The following is a 9,237-nucleotide window of genomic DNA, read 5'->3' as shown; positions in this document are numbered from 1 at the left end:
TGCTGTTCGCAACTTTTAGTGTTGCCGGCAGCGAAGACAGCTGAGTAGGGGAACCGTTCCTGTGTTAGGAGGGGAGGCTGGATGCCTCCTTTAGGTAGAGAGGGACCGGGGAGTAGAAGGTGCCTGTGCAGCGTTGGGCGGATCAGCAACCTTCCTGCCCAACAAACGCTTCACGCCGTTCAGCCGCTGCAAGCAAGTTATCCACCGTCACTGCTTTGGCGTCTTGGCTGTATTGACTATTTCTTCCCACGTGCGCTTCCTGACTCTACGGGAGGATCCAAGACTTACACCCCATGGGGGGGTGTCGTCGCCAGGCCGGCGAGATAAGTTTAACCGTTAATTTCTAATGTTACGTGATATTTCAGAGTTTGTTATAAGTATATTTATTATTGTGTTAATGATAGATTTTAGTGACGTGACACCCTGTCGGGGCCCCATTTTAGGGGCAGTATCTGTGACTTTGTTGGCCCTCTGCCTCCCCTATTGTTTGGAGTGGGTTTGACCTGCCTACAGTTTGGAGCAGTCCATATTGGGTGCTGTGCATTCTAATAGTGTTCTAGGAGTGTGTAGAGTGCTGTTTTGCTGTGCTGTGTGCAGGGATCTTTGTAAGGTGTGAGCAAAGTTATCTTAATTCACCTGCAGTGTTGTGTGTTAAGGGATGGGGAGGGCTGTTAAATTATTTAGTGGTAGACTCTATGGGGATTCCTGTGTGGGGTTGTCTCGCAGCTTTTATGAATTTGTACTCTTAATAAAGGTTATTTGTGTATTGCATTCCTAGCCTTTGGGGTGTGTGTTCTCTTGCCTCTGACGCCGGACCAGACCGGATTGACAAAGGTGGTGGCAGCTTTATGCTATCTTAAATTAATAACTACCAGTAAATATTACAATATATATATATATGTGTGTGTGTATATATATACTGCCCACCCTACTGTGAAGCTTCCGATTCATTTTTCACATGGAATAAATGTTTGGAATAAATGCGTTGAGACTTTAATTTAAACGTCTAACATGCTTTGATCACAGTATGAGGTCCTAAAGCAGAGGAGAACTACATGTAAGGAGTCCCGCTGTAACGGAAGTAAGCGACGAATCGAAAGCTAACTTCACTGTTGATCTCTCCGCCCTTCTGCTCGCTGTTTGAAATGGCTGTTGTAGGGGATTTCCTGGAGTTACGTTAACCAGCTAAACATATTTATATCACATATTTTACTTAGAAATGGCGCTATTATTTGCCAAATTTTCTGAAATTATGTAACAGCATGGTTTATCATGCTTTCGATACTGGCTGTCATCGGTAAGTGTCTCACAGTAAACAGACGTCATATTCTGGTCTAAGCTAACGTTAGCCTAGCTAACTGATCATAGTACAGACAGCTAACCCCTGAAACTGTTGTGTATTTATTAGGGTGTGTCGCTGTCTTCATGACAGCGGGGCTGTGCTGTCGTCCCAAGGAATATGCGACAAGTAGTGGACAGTGTTGTCCAATGTGTCACGAAGGTGAGTGTCAGCTCGGTGTCTGCCGTTAGCTGAAAGCATTTCCTGCTTCTTAAACGCACAACTCGCAGTTGACAAGTCCGCGACTCCGGGCTTGTTTTTCGGTTATTTGGCACGCAGATAAAGGCAGCAACCTGAGGCGATGCTATTAGACTTGTTTTGTCTCCCGTTGCCCCACTTTCTGTCTAGTTTGTCCATCCTGTGGCTGGATGACATCAGCGTATATAAAGAATACACCCTTCTCCCCGTACCTCCCCATACACACATATACACACACACACACACACACGTGTGACTGACAGTCATGTTTCAAATCACTATGGCACGATTGTTGCACACTGCCCAGGTCTCATGGATGAAATGCAGAGAAAAATAAAATAAAAATTGGGGGAAAGAGAGTCTAATACGAGCCTATAACGATTCAAAGTCATTGTTAGATCCTTTGAAGTGAAATATGTGCACATCACGCAGGTCTTGATCAACATGCCAGCACCGATGAACAACATGAGATCTCTTTATTTCGCCTCATTGCTGTATTTACTCTGTCGCTTTTTTAATGAGCATCTCTTTTACTTTCATTTTCAGATATTTATTCCTCATTTTTGGTGGCCAGTTGGTTTCGTTTAACTCTTTAGAGTAAACAAAAAGTGTTACAAGTTACAGTACTTTTTGTACTATTGCTTAGATAAAAGGTTTCCAAATAAGGCAATGAGCAACCTAAGAAGAAATGACCTAAAAACAGGACAGAAAAACATTTTAAAAAACTATTAAAAATATAACCATTCTGTAAAACAAATTAATCTCAGTGAATTAATGTGACATGATATTGTTTCTTTCTGCATAAAAAAACACCTTAAAAACTGAACCAAATGCAGTCAGTGTGTCGGATCGTGTAATTTCTGTGTGTAGGTACTGGACTGGATGTGAGCGTATTTTTAACTACCAGCTGTTTGAAACTATGCTTACACCATACTATAAACATAAATCCACTGTTCAAACATATCCCACTATCATCACTATCTTACACTAATTAACGTGTTTTGAACGGCCGTGAAGCGGAGTGATACATGCAGCGTTCAAAGTTAACAGTCCCAGTGATGTTGTACTGCTGTATCAGCACTCATGGAATGCCTCTTGGCCAATCAAATTGCTTGGTCGGAACTAACTGTTGCATAAATGGAACTTCAAGAAGCAGAACTCAGTAATTACTCAACCTCCTTTGGTTTGTGAAGTGGTCAGTCACATGTGCTGCCCTCAGAGACCTGAGACAGGACTGGTACTGACAGTGTGTTTTTGTCTTCAACAGGGACAGTTGTTAAAAAAGACTGCACATCACAGTCAGGAACACGGTGCATCGATTGTGTGAATGGAACATTTATGAACCAGCCCAATGGCTTGAATAAATGTTTCTCCTGCACCTCCTGTGACACAGGTATGTCTGTAATGTATTAACATGTCGTTCTTCATTCTCGTTGACTACATTTTCATGCACAAAATATTCAGTTTTTTGCCTTTATTCCAAAAAGACAATATGCCTACTGAGCTGTTTGCACGGCTAGTGAAAATGAATATTACACTAATTCTCCTGTTAACATGCAGCCATGCGTACTCCGGTTGAGGCCATATTGTTTATCACATCAAGATATGCAAAAGTGGGACGTCTGGAGCCGCTTGTCATTTTGCTTCTTTGCAAGTTTTCTGCTGTTGGCAGACTTGTTGGACCATGAAAACACATCCTCCCTCTTTAGTTTCTTAAAACCACTGTCCTGAAAAGCTTGACGCTGTGACGTTTGCACATATCCAAAAATCTGCTGATATACAAACCTTTCTTAATGTTGAAAAGTAGGTGTGTTTCTCCTTTAGACCAGAAATGTGGGATTTTCTTTTGGGCATGTATCTCTACCACGGCCTTCAAACTGTTAGGGAGTTGGTTTGTGCACCTTTTATCCATGACAACGCACAGAGCTGACAGACAAGAGGCTGTGTGTCACAGAGAGCGGTAAAACCCCCATTTGAGACGTAAATTCTGAATGCACTGTGTACCTGTCCAAAGAATGCTAATCAACTCTGAATAATACTGATATATCACACGTTTTAATCAGAAAATACTAAATTCAGAAAAAGGCCTCATTTGAATATCTAAACGGAATATGCTGTTAATATGATCTGCAATAAATTCTAAATATTCTCATATTGGGAATAATAGTGTAATATTAGTGTGCATGTAAACGCAGCCAGTGAACAATCTCCAAATTAAGTCTGATGTTTTTTGGTTGCAGTCAACCAAGCAGCATATTATGACATTCTTTTCAAATATGAATTAAAGCTGAATAAAATGTATGAATGTAGTTTTAACATGATCTACTGACTGTGTTTGTGTTCCTTTTAGGTAATGGTCTCTTTGTCGTGCGGGGATGCACAATAAAGCTGACACAGTTTGTGGTGTTTTGCCTGGATATTTCTGCAAAGATCTGACTCATGATACAGGATGTAGTTCGACACAAAAACATACGCGCTGTAAACCCGGTCACAGAACAAAATCACCAGGTAAGAAAAATCAGTAAATCAATTTTAAAAATGCAGAAAACATGCTCAGTGTATGTAAGATAATAGTGTGCATGTAAAAACACTCAGTGAAGACACTGATGTAAGTCTGATAACTGATGGATTTTCACTGATTGTTGCGGTCTGGTGTCATTAATCTCACTTTTCTGTTTCTTTAAGGAACCAATTCAACTGATACAGTGTGTGAACCCTGTCAGCACGGCTACTTTTCACAGGATGGTGTGAACTGCTTGGCTTGGACTGCGTAAGACGTTTTTTTTGTTGAAGGGATACTTTGCTGATTTTCACCCAGCTTTCTATCAAAACAATGTGGGTAATGCGTATAGATGAACTTGGTAAACTTCCCTCCATCTGACTTGTGACTAGATATTCCTCCTCTCCACCTAGTCATAGGACTGTTGCTCAAACTACAGGCTGTACTTGTGCGTTTTCCTATTGCCCGCCAGCCCTCCTGCCTCCATGTACTTAAAGCGTATAGAGCTGACCAAGAGACACACCCGCCCTTCTCTGTCTCTCAGACTTGGACTGAAATCTGATCAAATGGTAAAACTAGGCAGTTCTGATCAAATATGATTCAAGATTATGTCACTGCACTGCCAATTTCTCGCCTAAAAATGTTTGCAGAAATGTATTTAATGTAATGGTTTGTTTATGGGCAGGAAGTGGCCATGTGTGAAAACAGGCCGACAAGACGGCGATCAAACATGAACAAAGTTTCTCTGTTGAGTTGCATATTTCTCTCCTCAAATGTTTTCAGAAAAATGTTTTAGCTTAAAATGTAACCGTAATATGAGATCCAGCCCGCTGCCATTGTTTCACATCAAAATCAGAATCTGTTTTTTATTGCCAAGTACATTTACATATACAAGGAATTTGACTTGTATGGTGTGAAACAGTTGACATGAAGGAAGAATAAAATATTAGATTTGAATAGAACACGACTTGAGATAAAAATGTCGAAGCAATACAAAAGAAAATCTTAAGTAAAAAAAAACAAACTATAAAGAACACAAAATCTATATACAGAAGGTACACTGGAGGGATTTTACAGTTGTGCATGAGTTGCAGTTGTAGTGCAAATTTCTTCGGTCTAAATAAATTAACCTACAGTGTGCATTTGTAAGCATGAATCATTAACGTTACACACTTTTATTTTCAACGTCATGGTTACACTTCAAAATAAGTTTTCATTTGAAAAACTGTAATGAAGCTGTTTTATTTATTTTTTCCTACAGATGCTCAGAAACTGAAGTAACGGTCAGAGAAGGAGACACGATCAGTGATGTTGTCTGCAGAATTGCTTCAAGAGCGCATTACTGTTATATATCATTTATATTATTATCATTAGCTCTTGTTGGACTTTGTGTCAAAGGTTAGTGCTTGTTTTATATCCCTGATCCATCTGCCTAATGTAAAAACATCATTTCCTTCTATTTGTTTCTCCTCATTGTCTCCAGTGGATGCCAACTAATGGTTTTAACTAATACCTTTCTTGCTTTTGGATTTCAGCCCAGCTAACATCAAAAAAAGAAACAGGTATGTCGGGTCAATAAAATTGTAACGGGTTGCACTGCATGGAATTCTGCATAAAAATAAGTTTTAATATCATGTTTGATTTCTTTTCTTTTTGATTTTCTGAATTTCTGAATTTTCTTGGGCAGATGGTTCTGGAGCCTCAGGGCCCTGACAGCAGACATTCTGTCCCCTTTAATTTTCAGCGAAGCCTCTGGAGTAGACCTCTGCCCAAAGAACTCAAAGTACACGGCAAAGTACACATGTGTTCAGCCCACACTGGACTCTTTTCTATGAGCCAGCTGACACACAGTGGTCTCTGCTTGTCCCTGTTAGCAGACGTGCTCGTCTTCATTGCAGTTCCAAACACACCGGATGATGACAGTGATCACATTATCGTCAAAAAAAGGACAAGCCTGGTATTTCTCTTACCGACAAGTCTTGTAAATGTAACACGCTCAACATGTGCACTCAGACACAAACCAGTTAGTTTGGGAACCAGTTGGGACATACCATCAGCGATGCGGAGAAGTTGCACCAAGAAAACAAAGGAAAAGGTTTCGCTGACCGATGCTGCAAAGTGTGCTAATATGACGGATTTACATAAGCAATCTGCAGGAGATGATGAGGATGGTAGTGAAGATGCAGACGCATCAAAGAGGAGTGAGCAGCTGCTTTGTCGTGGTTCCAAGCTTTCTGCTGTAGATGTAATATGTACAGTGGCCCTGAAGGGCAAAGCACGACAGCAGAAGAGAAAAGGCAACGGCAAGTTACAAAACATGAGTTTTGGTGAGACTGAAAATGGAATAGGCAGGTACATACTGGACAATATACAATAATTCTAGGTTACTACGATGATATACGATAATAAAATACACGTTGATACCGTATTATAACCATTTAAGATTTAAAAAGCAAAAACTATTGATCTCGAGTGAAACTGCAATGCTGCAGTTGCAATACAAAGTGGAAAGAGTGCAATATTAAACGTGTAACATTTTTATTATTATAACATGACAAATTAGCATATTTTTATATTGTAAAAGTCCTGTCCGAATTTGTGGAAAACATGGCTTGAGGAATGTGACATTGAGGCTTCACATTTTAAGTTTAAGTTCTCTTCATGCTCTGATAGAGACATGGTGAGATTCTGCTGAGTAAAGGACATGATATCGTGATTTGTATGCATACACTAAAAACCTGATTTCCATCACACAAAAAACCCCATTGAGCTGAGGCAGCGAGGCATCCAGTCTGCCAGAAATCCATAGACCAGGTCATTTTGTTTGGCGCAGACAGGCAGTGCAACCAATCATAGAGGATTTGAAATTTAAACAGGAACCGCTGTCGAATATGTACCTACCTGTTTGGATTTTGCCAAATGTGTTTTCTTTGTGTTTTGTTACTCGCTGTTGTGTTTTACTTACTGCTGTTGTGCTTTGCCCTGCTTCTGCTGTTAATGTGCTTTGTTTGGTTATTGGCCTCATGCAGCAACATTCTCTCTGATTTTTTTTTCACATGAAAAAGTTTTCTTTTTTTCACATGGAAAAAGTTTTCTTTTTTTCAAATTAATTCACTAATTGTTTCAGCTGCACTTGTATGTTTTCATATTTTTGGTTTGTGTGAAAAATCTTATTTTGTATTAAAGTTACCTAATAATAGTGGCAGAGTAAAAAGTACAAGATCTCCCTCTGAAGTGTACTGGATTAGAAGTGGAAAGGGATTCAAATACTCAAATGACGTAAATGTTCGTCAGATTTGCAGTTACTGAAACTACAGTCGTTGGGATCCGCGGACCAAGTATAGTAGTATTTCTTTATCCCTGAAAAGTAATAATCCAGTCAGTATAATAACTCTGAAATATGATCTAAATTTGACTAAATTATATTCACACATTTTTTAAAAATGCTCTTAAACTTATTATTCCTCCTACTGTAAAACAATTAGTGACTTGTGAAGAAGAGATGTTTTTCCTCATATCTCTATCTATCTGCTCTGATGACTTTGACATACATGAGTGTGTGTGTGTGTGTGTGTGTGTGTGTGTGTGTGTGTGTGTGTGTGTGTGTGTGTGTGTGTGTGTGTGTGTGCGCGCGCGTGCGCGCGTCTGTCTTTGCTTCTAAGAGTTGCAGTTGTGTTGCATATTTTGTATTGACTGTATTTCAATGATGCTATAAAAATACATTTACATTGCCTTTGAAGAGTCTTCCTTCTCTTATGAATGAGGGTTACCAAAATTTTAATGCCTCTCAACTGCAAGTCTGAAGAATTTGAAACTGTCACTGTTTCAGTTTGTGTTCTGCCACAATGTGCAGTGCTGTCTTCTGCATTTCAGTTCATTTGTATCCACGTATTTTCAAAATGGTAATGTGATATTGTGTCATCTAAAAATCTCGATTTTATTTAGATGGAAACTTAACAACAGTTAACAAAATGTGATAAAATGTTAATTTGGCTCACAAACCAGTTGGGCAGCATGTCAGAGCAGCGAAGGTCAAGCAGATCAAGGAGGCAGGTGCAGTTTCTTATGCAGAGGCAGTCAGGAAGTTTGATGGTGTGGGAGAAAGGTGGACCATTGAAGCAGGTTGTGCTCAAAAGTGGCACCAGTCCCATGTGATTGTGTGGTAATAAGGAAAACTGAGTTTCATGGTATAAAAATGGAGACTGCGGAGAGTGAAGAACCAGGCAAAGACCAGTCAGATGTGGTGAGGGGGGCAGTTCTTGGGCTTTGGGGGGCAAGTTTCTGAGAGGCTGAACTGGGTGGAGTCAGAAGAAGAGATGACGTTGCTGATATTTAGCATGTGGATGTTTTATATCCTTCAGTGAAATGTGAGGAGTTTGGTGGCCCATGACTGAGCTCAAAATGTTTGTGGATGCATTTAAGCATAAAGCAGAAATAGTGTGTGTAAATGAGACCTGGCTCAAGCCCTGCTTAGACTTTGTGAATCCTGGCAGAGTGTTTTAGGGAGGACAGCAGGTAACCCTGGTGAGGGCTGTGCTTGTGTATGAAGTCAGGGATATAACATAGAGGAGTGCAGGTTGAGTCATGTATCACAGTATGTATAACTCTTGTGAGCAGCGATCAGTAGCAGGTTTAAATGTAATAATGGACAAAGTAAGGCAGCCTGTCTGTGTGGAGAACCTTAATTCTCATAAACCAGCTGTGGGCCAGTAAAACTAAGGATGATTATCGACCAGTGGTTGTGGAGTTTCTAGGTAAGCATGGGCTTTTATGAATGTTGGTAGGATGACCCTAAATGTGTGTGTGTGTGTGTGTGTGTGTGTGTGTGTGTGTGTGTGTATGTATATATATGTGTATATATACTGCGGCCACAGTGGCAGGTGGACGATAAACCACCCTACTCACAATGTGAGATTTAATGGAAACGTGATTTACAAGGTTGCCAACTTTTCAGAGAAGTTTGGAGTGAGATTTGGAAGGGGTTTTTTTGGAGATGGTGTAGAATGTTCTGTAGAAATCTGAAGAAGTTGCTTTCCCTGCTAAACACTTAACTGTTCAGACGCTGTGAGGAAAAACTCTGCAGTCTGTCTCTGTCTCTGTCTCTGTCTCTGTTACTGCGCTGGGCTGTCGGTCTGCTGCGATCTATCGATCAGCTGTGTGATCAGCAAAATGGGTAAGGCATATTCTTTTCATTAGTGCC

The 9,237-nt window shown here is 40.3% G+C and overlaps 1 pseudogene; it reads left to right on the top strand.

The window, feature by feature from the left end:
* The first annotated feature begins 523 nt into the window (after window positions 1-523).
* Window positions 524-6,576, top strand: LOC121946818 (annotated as a pseudogene).
* The last annotated feature ends 2,661 nt before the right edge of the window (window positions 6,577-9,237 follow it).

The sequence above is a fragment of the Plectropomus leopardus genome, chromosome 8 (genome assembly GCF_008729295.1).
Source record: "Plectropomus leopardus isolate mb chromosome 8, YSFRI_Pleo_2.0, whole genome shotgun sequence".
NCBI lineage: Eukaryota > Metazoa > Chordata > Actinopteri > Perciformes > Serranidae > Plectropomus > Plectropomus leopardus.
The sequence above is the reverse complement of the archived record's forward strand: the minus strand, read 5'-3'. Positions and strand labels throughout refer to the sequence as shown.